The sequence below is a fragment of the Triturus cristatus genome, chromosome 2_2 (assembly GCF_964204655.1).
Source record: "Triturus cristatus chromosome 2_2, aTriCri1.1, whole genome shotgun sequence".
NCBI lineage: Eukaryota > Metazoa > Chordata > Amphibia > Caudata > Salamandridae > Triturus > Triturus cristatus.
The window spans coordinates 175142053-175166671 of NC_140582.1; positions in this window are offsets into that span (position 1 = coordinate 175142053).

Below are 24619 nucleotides of genomic sequence, written 5' to 3' on the forward strand. Positions count from 1 at the left end.
AATAGCAGAAAAGTCCAGGCAACCTGACACAATCTGGCTGTGCATCGACAAGTGCCTCCCTAATTGAGCCATTAAAAGAGAGAGACATTTTACCCCCACTATGGATGATATAATAGCCAACCTCAATGGCGCAGGTAGTTCTCTAAACTAAGCTTGAATGCAGGATATCACCATTGGCAGCTATAGGAGGATAGTAATTATATAACCACCTTCTCAACATATCTCAGGCCGAGGAGGTACAAAAGCCTGAATTTCGGAATCTCCTCGGCGGCTGCGGTGTTCCAGAATGCCATCCGCAAGATGCTATCAGGCTTAAAAGCCAATACGAACTTAAGTGAAGACATCTTCATCTACTAGACAACCATCCCATTGCACCACCGCCGGCTACAAGCGGCCCTGAGGCGACTAAGCGAGCATTGACTTATGCTCCACCTGGAAAAATGCTTCTTCTTTAAAACAAAGATCAACTTCTTCAGATATGTGTTCACCAAAAACAGCATTCAGGTGGACCGTTGAAAGTTTCAAGTGATTCAGTAAGCCCTTGCCCCCAAAAAACCCACAAAAATACATAGCTTCCTAGGGACGGCCACATATTGTGGCTGTTTCATCTTGAACCTAACTACCCTGGCAGAGGTGCTCCGTGCACTCATTAGGGTGGACTCATGATGGACCTGTTGCCCCAAGGAGACCGAGGCATTCAGGAGTGTCAAGAAGGCCTTCTAGAGTGAGCCACGATGGCTTACTTTTACCTAGGTAAGACAACAAAGTTGATAGTGGATGTGAGTCCCATAGCACATGAGGCGGTTTTGACCCAAAGAAAGGAACCAGAACAATAGGCACTCATTGCATTTGCCAGCCGAGAACTCACTGCTTCTAAAGACCTGATATGCCCAAATTGAGATGGAAGCCCTGGCAATCAAGTGGGGCTGTGGGCTTTTTCACTTATAGCTATGTGGAAGACCATTCAACATAAACTCGGATCATGAAACTCTGGTCTCCCTGTTTGGTGGGACTATACCAAAACCCCCCTCAGGTTTGAAAAATGGGCCATGCAACTGCAACAGTACTGAGTCAAGGTCATATACTGCCCAGGACCCAATAATCCAGCAGACTTTCCCCCACATCATCCCATAGCCCCTTGGACCCTCCAGCACACAACAGCTTCCAGACTGAAAAGTACTATGACTGATAAGTCAAGTGGCATGTCTGGTGCCATTAGGCATGCAAAAAATCAGGCAAGTGACAGTCGCATAAGAGGTGTTCCAGAAAGTCACCACCACTCTTTAAGAAGGAACATGGAATGCCAACAAATGGATCGGCATTGACAAGAACAGATTGCTGCAGCTCTAAAGGGTCAGAAATGAAGCACCAGATGGGGTGCTGCTATGTGGACACTGCATAGTAGTGCCAGCGTCACTGACTGACCGAGTGGTGGAATTGGCCCCTGGGGGACACCAAAAGGCTTCAAAGATGAAGGCCAGGCTGCAGGGAAAGGTGTGGTTCCCCTGGCTTGAAGAAGCTGTTGACAAGATGATAAAAACATGCATGGCATGTCAGCTGAAAAGTGGAGCAGAGACTCACGCCCCAGTAGCCACTGTTCCTGCAAAGCACCAAGGTTGAAAGTCAGCCTTGACTTTGGTAGTTTTCCAGATGTATATCTCACAATGGTGAAGATTGATGGACATTTTAAGTATCCACTGACTGAACTGATGGAGTCAACATCATTCTCCAATGTGTGGCCAGCATTGGAGAAGGTCTTTGCCCTCTTTGGCATCAAAGAGGAAATAGGACTGACAATGGGCCACCCTTCGAAGGAACTGAGTTCCATTAATTCCTTCAGCACATTGGCATATATCACTAGAAGATAAAACCCCTGTGGCCACAAGCCAACGGCGACGTACAGCACTTTTTGTGAACCTTGAAGGAAGATGCTACGAATAGCTGTTCAAGAAGGTTCCGACCTTGAAGTCAGCCTCCAAAAGCTCCTCAGAGCATACCGCAGTACTCCACACTGCATTACTCAATGCTCCCTTTGGACTATGATGTTGAAGGGAACAAGGCGTGACGCAATCCCAGCTTTCCTCAGATGGGAAGCACGCTAGTACGACCTGGCAGGTACCTAATCAATGAAACGGCGGATCAACGACAATGCGAGTCAAAAGAGGAGAACATGCATCCCTTGCTTGATCCCAGGGGATTGAGTATCCATATGAGACTGCTGCTCACGGTGTAAGTTCCGAATTCCCAGTGAACAAGGCCAGTGGTTGTCACCACCATAAATGGCAGGATGGTAACTGCACTCCAAGGTGTAGATTCAGAAGTCAGGAATGTGTCATGGTTCAAGAAGATAGAAACTCCAATGGAGGAGAAGGAGCGCTTAGATGCTGGAAGCTGAGAACAAGACACAAGGGAGACTCTACTCATGAGGAACCATGGCAGTCAAATCATTAACAGAAACAGCTGTCCCTGTGGATTAATATAGCAATCTATACTGATATTGGTATGCACAGTCACAATGAAAAGGGTTAGGTTGATGTCAAAAGGAAAAAAGACCATATACACCTTTGATTACCTATCACAATTATTTTTTATGTATTTTGAAGAAAGGAGTTGATCAAATAGATACACAAATAAATAATACAATGGTGCGGAGTGTACCGAGTGCAAATGGAACCTAAAACACTGGTGTCATATTTGTGACATTTTTTTTGGTTTCCAAAATCTTATAAAGTCGACCATTTTGACATACATAATATGGACAGCACCTATATAATTAAAGGCGCTAGTTAATGGTTCGCTTTAGTTTCTATTGTCGACGACGTTTCTACCCTTTTTCCAAAGTAGTGTCTCTTCGGGACCTAGAGATGTAGGGACATTTAAGAAGAAAAGCAGACAGACTGTCCGTGTGAGGCCGGAGTAGCGACAGCAATTTAATTTGTATTGGAGCATCAAAGGTAAATTAATACCTGAGGGAGTGATTGCGCAGCCATGAGAGGGTGGTGTGCCACAGGTGGGTGAAGAAGAAAAGGTTAGGATACTCACATAGGACCCAGCCGAGTACTGTATGTGTGAGAAGAAGAAAGGAACCTGGTAAGATACTTATGGAGAGAACAACAGTTTGAGTCACAACACTGTGGACAATGAGCAGTCTACATTATTCGTAGAAAAACTTACCCTATATGAGGGTGAGAGATGGCTGACAATCTTGAGTATGGCACAGCGCGAGCAGTCGAGTCAGTGCGTAGTGGAAGTTTGTGGGCACACAGCAGTGTGTGCAGTCTCGTGTGGTACCTGTGGTAGACATAGCGTCTGACAGCCGTACTATCCGACAACTAAACTGGAGTGTGGAGTCTGATGACTTTTATTCTTACCAGAAGGGGGATAAAGCACAGGAGGTGGGGACGTTCCTACCTCTGGCCTTTGTAAAATACCAGCGACTCACTCAAAATGACTTGTGGATGTCGAAAACCTGTGAAATGGCAGGACGGGATTTGGAAACTGATAAACAGGTCCACGGCGTGAGTGCATCACAGAGAGAATGGAAGATGCATTCTTACCGGAATGTGGGTAAAAACCATACACGCTTCAGTCAGTGTCCAGAGCTTGAAGTCAATGACTCAGTCAAGCATTATAGTGTGGATAACCTGTAAAGAAACAGGAAGGGGGGGATTTATAGTGATGATGGCGTTTGCGACCAGACCATCACAATGTGACCAGGGCCTCTTACCTGTGGGATCTGATGGGTAAAGATCCGAAGAGCGTGTCGATTCAACGCGCAGCAGCAGGACAGGGTGAATCTGTCTGCCGGGGCCAATTGACACTAAGCTCACGGTGGCCTTGCCAGTAAATACACTGGGGTCACGCCAAAAACTGATAACACCGCAGGCATCACTAGCGATTGCCGTTGCATGGAGTCATCTGGTTTTCGATGTCCATGACGGAAATGGAGGAAAGACCGAATGTGAAAAAGATAGAGAGGGGAAAAAAGGGAATAGAAAGGGAAAAGAAGGAGAAGAGAGAGAGATACAGCTTAAATGTGGCAGTGTTTTGGAGACTTGCAGATAGCAAATACTGCAAGCGGAAATGTGTAAATCGCATCTATTCAAATGACCTGGTCGGCCTCTTGTGATGGGAATGTGGTCTGAGTTCTATAGACTCGATCCCGTGACTTACTGCGAGTATGTTGTGCTTGTGTAGTTGTTAAATAATGTATGGGACCATGTATTAAATACTGAACTGCTGTGTCCAAGTACCGCATCTAAAGTAATGTTGCCTGTGCACTTGTATTGTGTGCGAGGGAACAGACCTATTATTGCGCGCACGTTATTCCATGTTCCATAAAACCTGGACACATTCAGGAACACACAGGAACATTGCGAGGGCCCAACAGCTCGTAATCATGAGAAAACAATGTGGATAACACGCTGTTCAGAGGATGATCACACAATGTACCAAACAATAATGTTGCATTTACAACCTAATTATACCGTAAACATTTTAGACCTGGTATCTTTGTGTTCAAAGCGGTTGAAGGCTGCAAGGCACTTTATGTTTTACACAAATCGGTAGATGGCACACAATTCAATACACCACAAAATGTTTTTGTGTTCAAAGCGGTTGAAGGCTGCAAGGCACTTTATGTTTTATACACATCGGTACATGACTCACAATTCAATACAAAGCAAAGTATATTTTCTATATACAAACTGATACATAATGAACAATGCAATACAGAGGTCGGATAGATCGGGTCGAGATAAATTATACAAACACTTGAGTGAAACAGAATAACCCTTATAGGCTAACATTGTAGCCTGTGAACTGATCATTATCCAAGAATATTGAATCTGCTTGTTGAGGGCTGTATTGGAGAGGCCAGGAAAGCAAAGTGTATGTATTAGAACTAGCTTGTTAACGAGGTCACACAACCTCACCATTTCTCGGCAGAATTGAGCCCCTGGTCTATGGAGTTCGTCTTTTCTATCCAACGGCATCAAGCCATTGTAGAATCTGCGTGAGATCACCGCCTCTTTCTGGGACCATGGCTTTGTCAATGATTTGCCATCTGATATCATCAGCAGTAGGTTCTTTTCAGAAAAATCAGCAACCAGAGGAGCATTGGCCACAGAACGTCTTATGCGACCACGATGTTGCCCAATTCGTGCCTTGATGGGTTGTTGGGTTTGTCCAATATAAGGCAAATTACGTGGGCACCAGACACAATACACCACATTCCTGGTATTGCAATTGGAATAGCTGGGAATCACGTTGAACCCTAAATTAGACATGAGCAAACACATCAAGAACAACGCGAAGAGCGCCTTCCTCAACTTTAAACTACTCAACAAAATAAAACACTTCATCCTTCCAAACAACCTCAAACAAGCCACCCAATCCCTGGTGCTGTCCAGACTGGACTACGGGATTGCAACCCTCACAGGATCAGCAAAATCTCACCTAGCTCCCCTCAGATCAACTCTGAACGCAGCAGCAAGAATGGTTACCGGAGTTAAGAAATACAAACACATCTCGCCTGCACTCAAATAACTAAAATGGCTCCCATTCGAAATGCCCACCAACTTCAGAACTGCCCGCCTTACGCACAAAGGGCTGCACACAGGGAAACCCGCCTACCTGGCCGCCAAACTTCAGAAGGCCGGACAGACAAGAAGCCTTAGCAGTACCAACACTCTACTCCTTATCCCTCCTAAAACTAGCAAACAAAAAAACGCATCTCGATCCTTCACAGGAAATGCGCCCAAAATCTGGAACTCCATACCAGTCCATATCAGGACGAACCCCTCCTACTTAAAATTCAAAAGGCAGCTCAAAGACCTCCTCCTCAACTGATCTCTCCTGAATGGATAGCTGCAACCTAAACGCCGAAGCCTACCAACAGCAGCACACAGACACTTTAACATCAAGACCTCTACCTCCCTCTCCCCGTGACTATCTCCTATATCCCCCCTCCCCGGTCTAATCTTGCCACGAGTCATTGTGCTTTTTACGATGACAGTCCACGAAGCACCATAAGCCTCTGTATATATTACTGTGATAACATACCTCTTGAGTGACATTGTGCTCTCTACGACGATACTATGCGATGCGTCATGAGTTATTGAACATACTAATATGTTAATGTATCTTACGAGTGATCATTGTGTAAAGCACTCCGATACCTTTGGGTCTGGCTAGCGCTATATAAAACTCTTTAAGAAATAAATAAATAAAATAAATTGGAAAACAATTATAGAGTGTGTTTCACATTAGCGTGTTCAAATTAATTGGTGTTGAACGTAAAGTCACAAGAGACACAATCGCCACATTTATAGTGTCCTTTCACATCTGGTAGCCCCCAGGTTTCAAAGCAAACATGGGGGTCTCAATCTCAGGATCAATGCTTTTTATTATATCCCAATTCTTTGTGATAAGATTATGGACCTTGTTAGTGCGCTCACCAAATTTGGTCACACAAATGAGTCTGTCAGTTGAAGATTTCTCTTTAGTTGCTAACAGTTCTTCCCGAAGGCAAAACAAAGCTTGTTTCAATGATTTCTTAACCAGCGATTGGGATAACTTCTGGACACTAACTTGGCTTTCAATGTCTCTGTCTCTGTCATGTAGTCCTCCTTTCGTGTACAGTTTCTGCGCAAGCGCAGAAACTGTCCAAAGGGTAGGCCATCCCGTAGTGCTCATTTTGTGCAGAAACTGTCTAAAGGGTAGGCCATCCCGTAGTGCTCGTGGATAGTAGCTCCTATATGATCGAAGTGTGTTTCTTTCAGTGGGCTTTCTGTGGAGAGAGGTGTATAGAACACCATTGTCGTGTTGAATATTCTGGTCTAAAAATGCTATGATGGTTTTATGTATAGTGGAGGTGAAGCTAAGATGTGTTTCAATATTGTTTAGATACATTACAAAATCATTGAATTCTGTCTCAGTGCCTGACCAAATTCTAAAAATATCAACTATGTATCGATTCTAACACTTAATGTTGGAACGGTACATGTTTGTTGCATTGAGGGCACATTTTTGCTCCACATAGTCCATATAGATATTTGCCAAATTGGGTGCAAAAATGGATCCCATGCTAGTCCTGAGGCATTTTTGGTAGTAGCTACCCTCAGAAACAAAGTAGGTGGATTGTAGGGTAATGCGGAGCAAGGAGATAATGAATGAGGTTGGGACTTGTATTGGCCATGGTCTTGTCTCCAATATGCTCTCAAGCACCTAAATACTTTCATTTTGTGGTATGTTTGTATACAGAGATGAGATGTCAAGTGTCCCTGATTAGTCTGACTCAATGTTGTAGGGCATACCATCTACAAGGTTGATCATATACATAGTGTCCTTTAAGTATGTATCTTGTGTAGGGATAAAATCTTTAATAATAAAATTCTATGTACTTGCCAATCGGTTCCAAAATAGCCCCACACCCTGACAGAATGGGACGTCGAGCGGGGGTTGGTGGTGCTTTTGAGAAACTTGGAGAGTGTATACAAGACAGGGGTTCTGGGATTTTCTGCATTTAAAAATTCGAATTCTTTTTGCTTATATATCCCTGGTTCTTTCCTTCTGTAGTGACTTTCAGTATTTCATTCCTAATATCTGGTAGTGGGTTAGCTAGTAGCTTCCTGCAGTGTTTTCCCTCACCGATTTGTTTGCGCATCTCTGTGTCATAGTCTCTGTGGTCCTGGACCACAATTCCACCGCCTTTATCGGCGGGTTTCAAAATTATAGTTTTGTCATTTTTGAGTTCATTTAATGCCTTACGTTCCTGTAATGTGATGTTGTATGGTATGTGTTGGAAGTGGGGGTCTAGTCTCTCACCGCCGCCACCAAATTGCTGGAGGCAGGCGTCCCTGCTTCACACCACTGTCACCAGCTGCGACATCCGTACCCCTCGTTACAACATTAGGCTAAGTAAGGACACTGTCTGAGATAGCCCTGCTCACCCCCTTAGTAACTTGGAACAAGCTGTAAGCTTATCTCCAAGGCACGAGTGTACAGTATGTGCAACCACACTCACAGCAACCCACTCATGTCACCACAAATAGACTCCACACAAGTTTTTATAAAACAAGTATAATCTTTATATAAGAAGATATACGCTATGACCACATGATACAAAACCAACATATAAGGATGGGTAATATTCCTTCCGGTGGGTTGGTAGGTTCTAATCCCAACCACCGCTTCTAACCAACAGTTAAGTTCTACTTCTAACTGGTCTCAAAAGGTTAGGCAGGTCATATTGCTAGAATCAAACATGTTGCAACAGAAAAGAAATACTGCAATGCATAACGATATACCCCTGTGCTGTGCACTAGAGGAACAATGCCATGCGTTGTGCCACAATCATGTACTTTGGAACAGAAGGAATATGCAATGCGTATCACTACCAGCATGCCCTGTGCAAGGAAGAAACAAAGCAATGCGTCAGGCTACAATCATTTACTTGCGCAATGGAAAAACAATGCAAGGCGCTACGTACTAATCCTGAACTGTGCGAGGAAGAAATAATGCAATGCGCCACGTTACAATCAGGTACTCTGCAAGGGAAAAAATAACGCAGTGCTTAGCGCACCCAGCCAGTCACCGTTAAAGTCAGGCGTCATACGACAGTTTGATAGTTCGTTAGCAGCAGTAATGCAAAGTGTAATACGACAGTCTAGGTGCTCCCTTAACAGTTGCCCCCAATCATGGATCAACGATGACACAAAAGTACTGCTTCTTACTCCGGCCCCAGTACTACCCCCCCTTGGGTCAGCACGGGCCTAGATCCGAGCCGAAGCAACAGGCTCGCGCAGCTGACAGAAGCGAGAGGACGAGAGAGTGTCCCTCTGGGCCCGCACCCCAACCCAGGTGGTGATCCATGTTACCTGGGGGGGCGCGATCCCATTCTCCTTTCCTCCTTCCATGACTTGGGCCTTGATCCAGAACTCCGTCAAATGGGCACTGCGGGCTCGGGCTGGCGGCTCAGCTTCTCCAGGGCTGCTGGTCCAGGCCGCTTCTGCTTTACTTCGAGGGCCTGATGTCCTGGCCCTCCTTCCGGCGGTTCTCAGTCGACACCGAGACCTGCCCTCAGCACTTTGGAGACCTACTTCGATTTTGGTGCACACACTACCCATGCAGTCCTCAACAGCGTCTGAGGTTGCACCACGACACGCACTCTGCGTGTCCGAGACTCGCCTCTTCTCTGGTTGCATGATGACCAGGCACTCTTCACCAACGTCTTAGCTTGCATCTTGACACGCGCCCTGCGCGTCCGAGCCTCACCTCTTCTCCTGGTGTACATGATGACCAGACGCTCTTCACCAGCGCCTCGGCTTGCACCACGACACGCACCATGCCCGTCTGAGTCTCACCTCTTCTCCCGGTGCACACGATGACCAGACGCTCTTCACCAGCGCCTCGGCTTGCACCATGACATGCACCATGCGTGTCTGAGACTCACTTCTTCTCCCGGTGCACCCAGCGACCAGGCACTCCTCAACAGCGCCCGGGGTTGCACCACGACATGCACTCTGCGTGTCCAAGACTCGTCTCTTCTCTGGTGCACACGGTCACCAGGCGCTCTTCACCAACGCCTCAGCTTGCACCTTGACACGCACCCTGCGCGTCCGAGCCTCACCTCTTCTCCTGGTACACACGATGACCAGACGCTCTTCACCAGTGCCTCGGCTTGCACCACGACACGCACCATGCACATCCGAGTCTCACCTCTTCTCCCAGTGCACACAATGACCAGACGCTCTTCACCAGCGCCCTGGCTGCACCAGGACACGCACCATGCACGTCCAAGTCTCCTCTCTTCTTCCAGTGCACACAACAACCAGGCACTCCTCCCTATCCCTGGCTGCACCCCAACATGCTTCTTGCACATCCGCGACTCAGTTCACTCCTGTGTGCCGACGATCACAAGGCACGACTTCTGAGGGTCTCATGCTGCAAAAGCACGCACACACAGCGTTGCTTGGGACATTCTCTGGAAACTTTTATGTTCCTGTGTTTCCAAACAGGGAACCAGCGCACCTCGGGCCCTTGGGGTTCCGGACACAGCACAAAGCCCAGTCCTGCTCAAGAAGAGGGACACACCACCCACTGCAATGTCCCTTCAGTCTCTTCCTTAGTAAAAGCTACAAACTGCAGGCCAGCTCCAGATCACGAAGCAAGGGTCACTCCTATCAGCAGTCTCTTCAGCAACTTATTCCTTGGCAGAGGTTCTTCTTGATCACAACAGAGGCCACAGCCTTTGCAGACTCGACCTGTCCATTTCGCTAGTCAAAACAACACCAAATTCTAGGGGTTTCAGTTCTCTTAGTTATACCCCTTGATGTATTTGAAGTTCTTTGTGTTCAGGGGTCCCTGACCCCTCCCTAAATCAGTTCTGGGTGTCTCCCTCCCAGTGTCACCTTTCTCCCTTTGATACTGGAGGCCTGGAACCTTAATCACTCAGCTGGAAATGGGTCAATTGGTTTATAGCACCAGCCAAGGCCTTTTCACGTCCCGGGCTTCTCCTCCCCCTACTCTCCACATGCAGGGCAGCCTGGTGCCATCTCAACCCCTCCCTGAGTCAAGACCTCTCCCAGCTCCTCTCACCTCACAGATCCAGACAGTCAATCCACATTTAACAGAGACACACAGAAATGCTGAAAGCACAAAACTCAGTCACTTTCTAAAAGAGTGGCTTATGAACACACAGTGACAAAACCACTTTCACAGAAAGATGTGTTATGACACTGTGAGTTCATACATACCAAACGTCACCTCTCCATTACAAACTTTCAGTAAACTAGACTACCAAAACACAATACCCAGCCTCCCCCATTCTATCCTATGGGCAGAATGGCCTTTCACCAGTGAAAAATGAAATGGAGTGTTTTTCACTGTCAGGACATAACACACACTTCAGTAAATGTCCTGCCTTTTACCTACACGGCACCCTGTCCAGGGGTTACCTAGGACCTACCACAGGGGTGCCCCAGGTGTATGCAAAAGGGAAAGTAAGGCCTGACAAGTGGCTGCACTTGTCAGAACAACATGCTAACTTAGCACTCTGGGTGCAGGCCCTACACTGAAGGTCTGAGTTCCCTTCTCTGCGCACCTTTGCATTACTAGCCCCTACACACACAGTGCACATCACTAGGGACTTTACTAGTAAAGCCTACATCCTAATCATGGCCAACCAATTACCACTATACTTTACATAGGGAACCCTTGTACTTTGACACTGATTAGCAGTGGCAAGGTACCCAAGCATCTAAAAACAAAGGAGGTAGAGGCAAAAAGTCAGGGGTTATCGCGTCAAGCTATGCCAGGTCTAACAGTATGAAAATATCTATTGTTTTTTAGATTGTCTAGTCTGCCAAGAACTAGCTTGTCAAACGTAAGTAGTTCTGGTGGCATCATGGTGTTAGTGGGGTAGAAAGTAGATGGTGGCCTCAGACCTGTGACTGAGTCTTGTGACATAGTTTGCAAGTCTTTAAAGAATAGTGTCAGGCGTGTTTTGCGAAGAAATTGAAAAAGTTCAGTTTTCAAATTGAAGAAATTGGTCTTCTCAGTGATGACATATGATAGCCCTTACTCAGTAGACATATTTCTGCTTAAGATAATGTGTGTTGTGATAGGTTGAAAATGGGAATTACCTCTATTTTGTTTTCTTCCTGATCTAGTAAGGCTGGGGGCCCCACTGGTAATGCTTCCTCCTCGTTTGACGCTCCCCTGGATATTGGTACCATGTTTTTCCCTTTCGCCTTGCTGCCCCGTTCTAAAAAGGGCGGACCTGGGTGATTGTCTGAGCGGCTAAGACCAGGTTGGGCGTCTGAGTCTTCTGAACCCCCTGAAGACTCTGAAAAGGTGATTGGTTGATTTCCCCTGAATCTACCCCAGGTGTTCTGTCTGTTTCGCGTGCCTACAATTGTGTAATAGTCTTCCCTTAGATAGGGGTAGGCCCTTTCTTTGGAGAAGATTTTTTTTATCTTTAGTCACCTTGTCTGCCTTTTTCTTCAACTCGAATGTGTTGAACTCATCTATTGTTTTATTCAATTTGTCTAAGAGTATTTTGGCCTCTGCTACTCTGTCATCTCCGAGGAGTTCTTTTTCCAATTCTTCAATTTCCTTGAGATATGCTTTTGCGTGCTCTACTGCCCTTTCTACGCCCAACACCATCCAGTGGCATGAGCAGGTCGTAGAAATGTGACTAAAGTTGCCTTTGAATTTTGGGTCTTCTCGGAAGATACCCGGGACGTTTCTAACTTGTAATCCTTGTGGGATAATTCCAGCCTTGAGGTATTCAGTCAGAATCCAAGCATGAAGCTCACTCCTGACAGGCTATGTCTTTGCTTTCTCCAATTTATCAAGCAATAGCTGTCTGGGACTCACACTTTTTTTGGGCTGCATGGAGAACAAAGATGGTTGATTTTGGCAATGTTCTCATCGGTGTAAAAGGGGGCTTCTCTTTCGGACATCGTAACCCAGGGAAGAAGAGTGAACCCTATATTCTTATAGGGAGTGTGGGAAATCCTATTTACAGATATTTCCCTTGCGGTGTAGCCACCACTCTAAAGGTTGAGAACAAGACACAAGGGAGACCCTACTCACGAGGAACCAGGGCAGTCAAATCATCAACAGAAACAGTGGTCCCTGTGGATTAATATAGCCATCATCATCATTAACTTTATTCAGTCGTTGAGGCCCTCAAAGTGCAGAGGCATACAAAAATATGGTATTTAAAACAGAATTTGCATGATAAAATTGTAAGCCAAAGTAGATGACGTTATTTATACAACAAAGAAACATAAAACCTGAGCCATTTAGGAATAAATACAAGTTAAAACAAGTTAAAAAAAACTGGCTTCTAAGGTATTAAAACCATACATGCTAAAAACACATAGAAGATACAAAAAGTGCTAGTGCATAATTGGTAGAAGTACAAAATAGCTCAGTTCACTGTAGTTTGGACATGAGTCATAAAATACCACAATCATAAGACATCAAGTGCGAACTGAACACTTTGTGCAAAGTAAGATTTAATCAAATGATATGCTCAGTTCGTTTTAGCTTCTGCTTCCTAATGAACCAAAATCTCCCCAGGAATGTGGCCCTTGCACATACTATTAATGGCCTTGTATCTGTCCTGAGGATACGTAGTGCCTCGAGGTGACTACGGGTTCCTAGTTGTTTACAAACAGGGGCTAGCCATATGGTTCTTGGGTTTTTGTATAAAGGACATGCAAAGAGAATATGCTTAATTGTCTCCTCCATCTCAAGGCAACATGGGCAGTTGATAATTTTCACTTGGGAGCCCCTATTCCATGATGCTGTAAAAGAGTTTAAGGGGAGACATCCTAATCTAAATTGAATAAATAGCTTTCTCTCTTGCGGGACAGTGATGATAAGGATTAATATAGCAATCTATACTGATATCGGTATGCACAGTCGCAATTAAAAGGGTTAGGTTGATGTCAAAAGGAGAAAAGACCCTATACACCTTTGATTACCTTATCACAATTATTTTTTATGTATTCTGAAGAAAGGAGTTGATCAAATATATATATTGTTTCTCTTATGACTTTACGTTCAACACCTACGCATTTGAACAGGCTAATGTGAAACATACGCTACAATTCTTTCCCATTTGCAATACCCGGAATGTAGTGTATTGTGTATGGTGCCCATGTAATTTGCCATATATTGGACAAACCCAACAACCCATCAAGGCACGAATTGGACAACATCGCAGTCGCATGAGATGTTCTGTGGCCAATGCTCCTTTGGTCGCTCATATGTCTGAAAATAACCTACTGCTGACGAATCAGATGGCAAAACATTGAGAAAGCCATGGTCCCAGAAAGAGGCGGTGATCTCATGCAGATTCTACAACGGCTTGAATGCCGTTGGATAGAAAAGATGAACTCCATAGATCAGGGGCTCAATTCCGCCGAGGAATGGCGAGGTTTTGTGACCTCATTAACAAACTAGTTCTAATACATAAACTTTGCTTTCCAGGCCTCTCATATACAGCCCTCAACCAGTAGATTCAATATTCTTGGATTATGATCAGTTCACAGGCTACAATGTTAGCCTATAAGGGTTATTCTATTTCACTCAAGTCTCTGTATAATTTATCTTGACCCGATCTATCCGACCTCTGTATTGCATTGTTCTTTATGGATCGGTTTGTATATAGAAAATATACTTTGCTTTGTATTGAATTGTGTGCCATGTTCCAATGTGTATAAAACATACAGTGCCTTGCAGCCTTCAACCGCTTTGAACACAAAGACACCAGGTCTAAAATCTGCATGTTTACGGTATAATTAGGTTATAAATGTAACATTATTGTTTGGTACATTGTGTGATCATCCTCTGAACAGCGTGCTATCCCGCATTGTTTTCTCATGATTACGAGCAGTTGGGCCCTCGCAATGTTCCTGAATGTGCCCAGATTTGATGGAACATGGAATAACGCGCAATAGGAAGCCTGTGTCCTCGCACACAATACAAGAACACGGGAAACATTACTTTAGTTGCAGTACATGGACACAGCAGTTCAGTATTTAATACATGGTCCCATACATTGTCTAACATCTACACAAGCACCACATACTCGCAGGAAGTTGAGGGATCGAGTCTATAGAACTCAGACCGCATTCAAGGAAAGCATTTCAATTCCTCCTTTCCCATCACAAAAGGCTGACCAGGTCATTTGAATAGATGCGGTTTACAAATTTCCACTTGTAGTATTTGCAAGTCTCCAAAACACTGCCATATTTAATCTGCATCTCCCTTTCTCTTTTCCTTTTCCCTTTCTATTCTCTTTTTTTCCCTCTCTATCTTTTTCACATTCGGTCTTTCCTCCATTTCCATTATGGACACCGAAAACCGGATGACAACGTCCAGCGGCAATCGCTAGTGATGCCTGCGGTGCAATTCGTTTTTGGCGGGACCCCAGTGTATTTACTGGCAAAGCCACTGCTCGCTCAGTGTCAATTGGCCCTGGCAGAGAGACTCACCCTGTCCTGCTGCTGCGCGTTGAATCGAAACGCTCCTCGGATTTTTACCTTTCAGATCCCACAGGTAAGAGGCCCTGTTCACATTGTGATGATCTGGTCGCAAACGCCATCATCACTCTAAATCCCCCCCTTCCTGTTATTTTATAAGCTAGCCACACCATAATGCTTGACTGAGCCATTGACTTCAAACTCTGGGCACTGACTGATGCGTCCTTTCCTCGTATGTGGTTTTCACCCACATTCCGGCAAGAATCCATTTTCCATTCTCTCTCTGATGCACTCATGCCGTGCACCTGTTTTTCAGTTTCACAATCCCGTCCTGCCATTTCACAGGTTTTCTACATCCACAAGCCATTTTGATTGAGTCACTGGTATTTTACAAAGGCCAGAGGTCGGAACGTCTGCACCTCCAGTGCTTTATCCCCCTTCTGGTAAGAACCAGTTTGGTTGTCGGATAGTACGGCTGACAGACCCTGTCTCCCACAGGTACCACACGAGACCGCACACACTGCTGTGCACCCACCAACTTCCACTACGCACTGACTCGACTGCTCACGCTGTGCTATACTCAAGATTGTCAGCTCTCCCTCACGCTCATATAGGGTAAGTTTTCCTATGAATAATGTAGGTTGCTCATTGTCCACAGTGTTGTGACTCAAACTATTGTTCTCTCCATAAGTATCTTACCATGTTCCTTTCTTCTTCTCACACATACACCGGCTGGGTCCTATGTGAGTATCCTAACCTTTTCTATTTCCCCCACCTGTAGCACACCACCCTCTCACAGCTGCGCAATCACTCCCTCAGGTATTAATTTACCTTTGACGCTCCATTACAAGTAAAATTGCTGTCGCAACTCTGGTCTCACATTGACAGTCTGCTTCTCTTAGATGTCCCTACATCTCTAGGTCCTGAAGGGACCCTACGTTGCACAAAGGGGTGAAACGTCGTCAACAATAGAACTAAAGTGAACCATTAACCAGCGCCTTTAATTATATAGTCGCTGTCCATATTATGTATATCAAAATGGTTGACTTTATAAGATTTTGGAAACCAAGCACAAATGTCACAAATATGTCACCAATGTTTTAAGTTCCATTTGTACTGGGGACACTACGCACCATTGTATTATTTCTTTGTGTACATATTTGATCAATTCCTTTCTTCAAAATACATAAAAAATAATTGTGATAAGGTAATCAAAGGTGTATATGGTCTTTTCTCCTTTTGACATCAACCTAACCCTTTTCATTGCAACTGTGCATACCGATATCGGTATAGATTGCTATATTAATCCACAGGGACCACTGTTTCTGTTAATTAGATGCTGGAAGCAGCATGACTCCAGACTTCCATGAGCGGAACACCACCACCCCCATGCTGAGCAGCTAACCAGGGACAATGAGCACTACTATATCACCCAGCCCTAGCCAGGACCTGTGGCCAGCAGCCTAAATAAACCCAGCTGAGATGCCCAAGCAGTCAGGTTCTATTCAAAGGCGGGGGTACAATCTTAGGCTCAATTCAAACCCCAGTAAGAGACTCAAAGATCTTGTGTGTACCATGCAGTCCCATCTGTAAGATGGTAAACTGAACTAACGTTGGAGAGGATGGATGAGCCACCCTGTCCGATCCCTTTGATCCTGGCCCCACTAGTACTCACACAATCCTGCGACCAGGCACTGCTATGGGCTATAAATAAAGGTGATCGAGACCACTCGAGGCTTGTCCCAAATAGTACGTGTGTGGGACTCTAATCACTGCGCGCAATAGAGTAGTGCTTGCTGCTTCATGACCACACCTTACACAATTCACAGCTGTTTGCACCAATGGTGGCTCCTCCACTAAGGGGGAGGAGCGTCACCCCACTGTCCGTAAGAAGCAAAAGAAAGGGAAAAAATTATAATAACGTAATGTTATCATTTTATTTTGTCCTCCTGCTGCGGCAGAGTGCATGAGGGAGTGGGCGGGGCTGCAGAGCAGGGGAGGAGTGGTAGAACACTCCTGTGCACTGTGACTGTTTGCTTGGTCACCCTCTTGGGCTGCACAAAACAGTCATGAGCACTTACCCTGCTCGCCATGCAGGCTGCATTACAGCCTGCAAGTAGAACATGCACACCCCTCCAGCCCCTGGCTGAGCGCTCAGACCAATCACAATGCTTGGCTGCAGGGAGCGTGGAGCCCTGGTGCTTTCTGCTTCCTCACAAGAAGCCAGGAATAGAACGGGACACAGAAGAGGCGGTGGTGGCCGTCCTGCCAGCCGGCTGGAAGGTAAGTGATTTTTTTTTGTACTTGATTCCACCCCTCACCCTTTGGCCCCCACCCGTCCCACTGCTGCTTCTAGGCAGCAGCCGAAACTGGTTTTCACATTAGCTAATACCATGCATTAGCACTATAATAACATGCTCCTCTGTTACTTGCACCACCAACAGGTAGTGAGTACATGCACTTTTCACGCGCCCAATACTTTTAATTTCATGGACTTTGGCCCTTGCACCTGGCGTACTTGTGATGCTTTTGCTCGTCCTGTGGGGCCAAGTGATGTTTGCTCATCATGGCCTATAAGGGTAACTTTGCCCATTAGGGAAAGGGCCATTTAGTAAATGAAATTACAAATACAAAATTTTGTACGCTCTTTTGCATGACAGACGATAGTCTCCTATCGGTTTAATTACAGAACAAGCTGCTTTTTTTTCCACCAGAGATTGTAATCTCCTTCAATAATATAAAGCTAATTTAATGAAAATGTTGTATCTGCAGGAGATGGCTGGAGTGATGTGTGCTATCTTTTAAGAAACCTTGGGGCATATCAGCAACAACCGACAATAATTATCGCTAAGCGCACTTAACATTAGGATAATTATCGCCGGCTAACGTGGATTTTTATCGCTGAGATAGCGTGCTATTAGCAACGCTTATCTCAAAAGCGATAAAAATCCTAGCGCTAACAGCCAAACGTGAGATTATCGCTGGAATCCCAGCGATAATCTCACGAAGATTGGCGTTAACTTGATGATAGGGCATCACATACTTAGCCATGAAATCCACCTTCCATAGGATATCATGGCTAAGTCAGTCCTGAAGCAGACGTAAGGAAAGTAGCGATAACAGGGGTTATCGCTACTTTTCTTGCCGCTATGCTTCATAGCGTGGGGCTTGATGATAGGAGAAAAGTCGCTTACTGATATTTCTCCTGTCATGTCAGGTCAGGAACGCCCACTTTGCATCTCATTAGAGATGCAAAGCTGGGCGTTAAGAATCCGGGCGCTAATGCAAGGTTTCACGCGATAGCGTGACCTTGCTAATTAGGCGATAAAATTATCGCCGCTTTTCGCCCGAAACGGACGCAAAAGCGGCAATAATTTTATATCGCCTCGTTGCTGATATGCCCCCTTATTCGTCCATATGGCGCAAACAACAGAAGTAATCTGCTGTTGCTGGATGGATGACCCGATGATTTTCTCTTGTAAAGAAGATAAAATAGAATATTGACCAGCGGACGGTTTGCAGTATTGTGTGAGCAGGCCTGTCTGATAACCAGCATAGAGTACATTTTGTTTTCTGACATTCGAATGCGAGCAAGCATTCCAGTTTATTTGAATTGTTTCCAGTGTGCCCTAGAGAAACATGGCCATGCAGTTAATGGTAATTTTGACTTTGAAGCATCCTGGTTAGCAGGCCACCAAAATAAAATTGACCTAATGGTTGCTCGTTTTTTAGCCCTGACTTTTCTATGTTTCATGTCTTTTGTGTCACTGTCCGATTCTATCTCTTTCGCTGTCATGTCAAATTAGTTAAAGAGATATTATGAAATATAGCTCGGCGTAGTTTAGATTTTCTATTCCTAACCATGCCCTAATGAATTCAGAGTCCTGTACATTTATTTTGTAGTTTGTCTGATTAACCTATAGAAAGTAAAGTGCTTGCATCGCTGGTAAGCTCATTTTGACAGTGTTTGCTGGCTGTAAATATTGTGTATTTGTATGGCTGGTTGAAATCAAGGAAAGGAAGCACTGCTAAAGCCAATGGGCCTAGCTTTTTGTTAGGGGAGCGTTTAGTAATAGCTGGATGGCACTTGGTTTGTGTGTGTGTGTGTCTGCTTCTGGCAATAATACTAGTGCAGGCACGTTTACTTTATATTCATGGTTAACAGGTTGTGTGTTGGAATATCATATGCATACATAACATCTGGCATAAAGATAGGGCCCTAAATATATTTTACAAAAGTATCATCCCTTGGTTCTAGGTTTTTATTATTAGGACCAAATGGTGATATTTTTTATTAAAAGTTATTAGGACACAATCTTTTTATAATACAATATCCTTACAAAGATTTTTTGGTGTGATACCGGGCCATGTGCCCTGAGTGGTTTTCTAGTTTTCTATATCTGGAAGTTTGATTAGAAAGTAAACTTTAAGGGTATAGAGCAGTGACTAAATCATGAATGATTTTGCTGGTTAAAAGTGGCTAGGGAAAAAAAATGTAAATAGTCACGTTTAGGAGACCGCAAGCAAAGAATGTTAAATGAGTGCAAGGGTCCCTGCCCAGAATGCTTCCCTTCATAAAAAGGATGAGAGGAAATTTGGGAAGATTGCCCACTTGCCAATATCATGCTGGCACAGAAGAGTGTAACATAATCAAATGTATAATTTGAGAATTCTGCAAGGATGAATAAATGAGCTAAAAGATAATGTGAATCGGTGTGTATTTCATAGGCAACAGCTACAGTGCCACAGACACAAAATAGTAACTGATGTATCACAAAGAAACAATTAAATAAAAATAAAAAGATTGGTTTGGCGACCAATTTATTTTGTTTGACAAATATTATCATTTCTTAGAGTTATTGGAAAGGAAGTATTTTTTTATTTTTTTTATTTTGACCTTAATATGTAATTTGTTATTGAATATTGTGTGCATTGCATCATGAGTAGAATATTATTTTCAGTAAGAAAAGCAACGTTTATGAAAGGTAGTGGAGAAATGTTATGAAAACAAGGTGGTTAGATATACTAATATACAGGAAGGAAAATAAGTAAACCTATAGGTATGTTAGTAAAGGAGGAGTTTTTTATAATTAGACCGTGATATAAATTTAGAGGAAGATTTCAACTCAGCAACCCACCTTGCTGTGCTGCGTGAAAGGTAAAGGGCAGGAATGTGACATATTTATCGGTTCAGTGACTAAATATCGAGGGACATAATATAGAATGCCCAAAATATCGACGCCAAAATATAGAAGGACAGAATATCGACTCCCTATCTACAAACAGGTAAGTACTAAAATATCGATTCCAAAATATAGAATGTTAAAATATAGTTAGCTAAAATATTGAATTTTTTAAATATATTAAAAATAATATAAAAGTAATTAAATATTAAAAACAATTAAATAAAACATACATAATATAATATAAAAAAGCTTAAAATTAAAATATTATAAAAGTAATGTAAAAAAAGTTGAGATTTTGTTGGACAGTGAGAGCGTAAAAATTACTATTCCCACTCCAGTGAGTGCAACAGTAGGGAAAACATTGGATAGCGTAGGGGTAAAATTACTATTCCCACTCCAAAGAGTGCAACAGTAGGGAAAGCGTTGGATAGCGGGAGGATAAAAATTACTATTCCCACTACAGAGAGTGCAACAGTAGGGAAAGCGTTGGATAGCGGGAAGTGAAAAATTACTATTCCCACTCCAGTGAGTGCAACAGTAGGGAAAACGTTGGATAGCGTAGGGGTAAAAATTACTATTCCCCCTCCAGTGAATGCAACAGTAGGGAAAACGCTGGATAGTGTAGGGGTAGAAATTACTATTCCCACTCCAAAGAGTGTAACAGTAGGGAAAGCGTTAGATAGCAGGAGGGTAAAAATTACTATTCCCACTCCAGTGAGTGCAACAGTAGGGAAAGCGTTGGATAGCGGGAGGGTAAAAACTTACTATTCCCACTCCAGTGAGTGCAACAGTAGGGAAAGCGTTGGATAGCGGGAGGGTAAAAGTTACTATTCACACTCCAGAGAGTGCAACAGTAGGGAAAGCATTGGATAGCGGGAAGATAAAATTTACTATTCTCACTCCAGTGAGTGCAACAGTAGGGAAAGAGTTGGATAGCGGGAGGGTAAAAATTACTATTCCCACTCCAGTGAGTGCAACAGTAGGGAAAACGTTGGATAGTGTAGGGGTAAAAATTACTATTCCCACTCCAAAGAGTTTAACAGTAGGGAAAGCGTTGGATAGCGGGAGGGTTAAAATTACTATTCCCACTCCAGTGAGTGCAACAGTAGGGAAAGCGTTGGATAGCAGGAGGGTAAAAATTACTATTCCCACTTCAGTGAGTGCAACAGTAGGGAAAGCATTGGATAGCGGGAAGGTAAAAATTACTATTCTCACGCCAGTGAGTGCAACAGTAGGGAAACAGTTGGATAGCGGGAGGGTAAAAACTACTATTCCCACTCCAGTGAGCGCAACAGTAGGGAAAGAGTTGGATAGCGGGAGAGTAAAAAATACTATTCCCACTCCTGAGAGTGCAACAGTAGGGAAAGTAATGATTTAATTTAAAAATAGGATTACATTAATTATCAATACCAATAAAAAGTTAATTAAAAATAATTACCAATTAATAAAAATTAATTACCATTGAAAATAATTAATTACCAATTAATCAAAATTAATTACCAATTAATAATTAATTATCAATTAATTATCGATACATATAAATAAAAATGTATATTTACTTTATTACAATTAATTTACTTCCCACCCAATTCCCCTATAAACCCACAACCCACTCCCAATAATAAAAAATACAATTAACATTATCAATTAATCAATTAATAAAAATTATTTAGCAATTAATAAAAATGAATTACCAATTCATACAAATTAATTACCAACTAATACAAATTAATTACCAATTAATAATTAATTATCAATTATCAATACACATAAATAAAAAAATGAATATTTACTTTATTACAATTAATTTACTTCCCACCCAATTCCCCTATAAACCCACAACCCACTCCCAATAATAAAAAATACAATGAACATTATCAATTAATAAAAATTGTTTAGCAATTAATAAGAATTAATTAGCAATTCATACAAATTAATTACCCATTAATTACCAATTAATAATTATCAATTAATTATCAATACACATAAATAAAAAAAATATTTACTTTATTACAATTAAATTACTTCCCAGCCAATTCCCCTATAAACCCACAACCCGCTCCTAATAATAAAAAATACATTTAACATAATTATCAATTAATCAATTAATATAAATTAATTACCAATTAATAAAAATTATTTGCCAATTAATAATTAATTAACAATCAATTATCAAAAAATATAAATATAATAATATTTAATTAACCATAATTAAATTACTTCCCACCCTATTCCCCTATAAACCCACAACCCGCTACGGAATTAAATTACGCAAAAATTAAATTACATAACATTCATTAGTTAAAAAAAATTAAACATACATTCCAAAAATAATGCATAATTTTAACACATATACTACCATACATAACACTAAAAAAAAATCGATATTATAGATATGTATATTTTTTAATTCGATATTATGGAAATCTATATTTCAAACCCCAATTTCGATATTCTGACCTATCTATATTTTGATAATTCGATATTCTGTCCTATCTATATTTTAGAATCAATATTCTGTCCTGTCTATATTTTGGATTCTATATTTTGGTCGTTCACCATGTTTATCATCATATAGTGCATTCCTGTCCTTTCCTAGCACAGGTGCACTTTTGGCTGTCTAGCACCAACGCAGGCACCCTTGCGTCATGTTGTGCCTGCGTTGTACTCTTTCCTGTGCAAAAACAATCCTGAGAGCAATCTGCCTCTTTCTGTGAGTGCTGCGGAATGAAGCACACGAAGACAGAGGAAAAAATTAGGAGAAACAAAGATATTTCTCCTTGTTATGCCTCATCTGCAGAGGCATAGCATTTTGACGCATTCCCAGGTCTACCACTGATGATAAATCTGAGAAACTAACAAAATCCATGGGTGGATGCGTGAGCACACCCACGCTCCACCCATGGAATGCCTCCCTGCAGCAGCGTAATGTAAGGTGGCAATTTGCACTGCCTTGCATTACTTCACATTTATTAAGCCATGCAGGGCCATGCAAGGTGGCCTTGCATGGCAGTATAAATCTCACTTAGGCTTTGCGCTGCCTTTGCACCCCCTTGCTTGGTGCAAGGTCGACACAAAACCTTGCTTAATATGCCCCTTAGTATTTGTGAATAGAAGTGTCAGTCTGTTCATTCATTTATCAGCTTTATTTCGGCCCAAAGATGCATAAAAGGAAATGGCACATTTAAAAAAAGATAAATAAAATAAGTAAAAACCACGATAGAAGAAATTCTCAGCAGAATCAATAAAACACACAAAAATCACAATTGATCATCATATGATGAAACTTTAATAAGATCTAGAATTTTCTCCGCAATTTTGAAAAAGCAATAAAATTCCTTACCTAATCTCCAACATTTCAACAGTGCAGAAGGCAAACTGCGGTATCCCCAGAGTACTAAAGTGTCAGTCTGTGAGTTGCAATAGGATGTTAATAACAACATGGCAATTGCAGTGGAGCGTAGAAAAAGGCAAACATTTGTGTTAAATTCTTTTAAAAGCCTGTTGGAACACACCTTTCTTTCTCCAATAACAAAATCAGTTGGAAATACACGAAAGTCCATTACCTTTGTTACATCTTTAAGAAATTTATGTTCAAGAATGTCTTTAATTTGTAAACAAAAAAGTGACTTCAAAAACATGTCATCAAGACATTAAAGTAAAACAATTTAACATACTTAGCAATTAAAATGCGGTTGAAGTCAAAACCTCAGCGAACTCGTACTGGCTCTAATATTTTATGTTATATTGGCAGTCTAACAAAACACTTTTATGTCCCTCATCAAAACCTAATGGAAACAAAAATGAACAGCGTAATTGTTCACAAAATGTCACAGCATTGATGGACATCTCATACAAGCACTGAAAAACCATGAAAAGCACATAAAAACCAATGGCTAGAGAACACGCTATGTTTTCTAGAATATTTTCTTAGAAGAATTACTGACATGAGGTCTTCTGAACAGCTGGAGTGTGCAGCTCTGTATATTATCTTCTTCCAATAAATGGGCACTTTTAGAAAATTATGCTTTCAGCGTGTATGCTGCCATTTTGAATATGATCTGCTCCAACGGAGGCTCAATCCAGCCTAATGCTGACTTGTCTGTCTTGAGTCTCTACAACATTACCTATCCTGTCATCCTCATATGACAGAGCAAGAACTTCTGACAAAGGGAGAGGCCTACCTTGGATTTCCTTCAGCTAGACTTTTTCTTTGTCTGTTGTCTAGACTCAGCTTCTGAGCTACTGGTAGCTCTAAAGCTGCTAGTGAGTGGTTCTCCTTTGTGTAACCCAGCCTACTAAATCATTAGATTTTGTTTGGTTAAATTAATATATGTATATCAAAATTAAAAAGTGTGTATCTGATATGAAAATGTGTGTGTTTTCAGATACCATAATTTACCAAAAAGTTTTGAAGCTAAGGCCCTTACT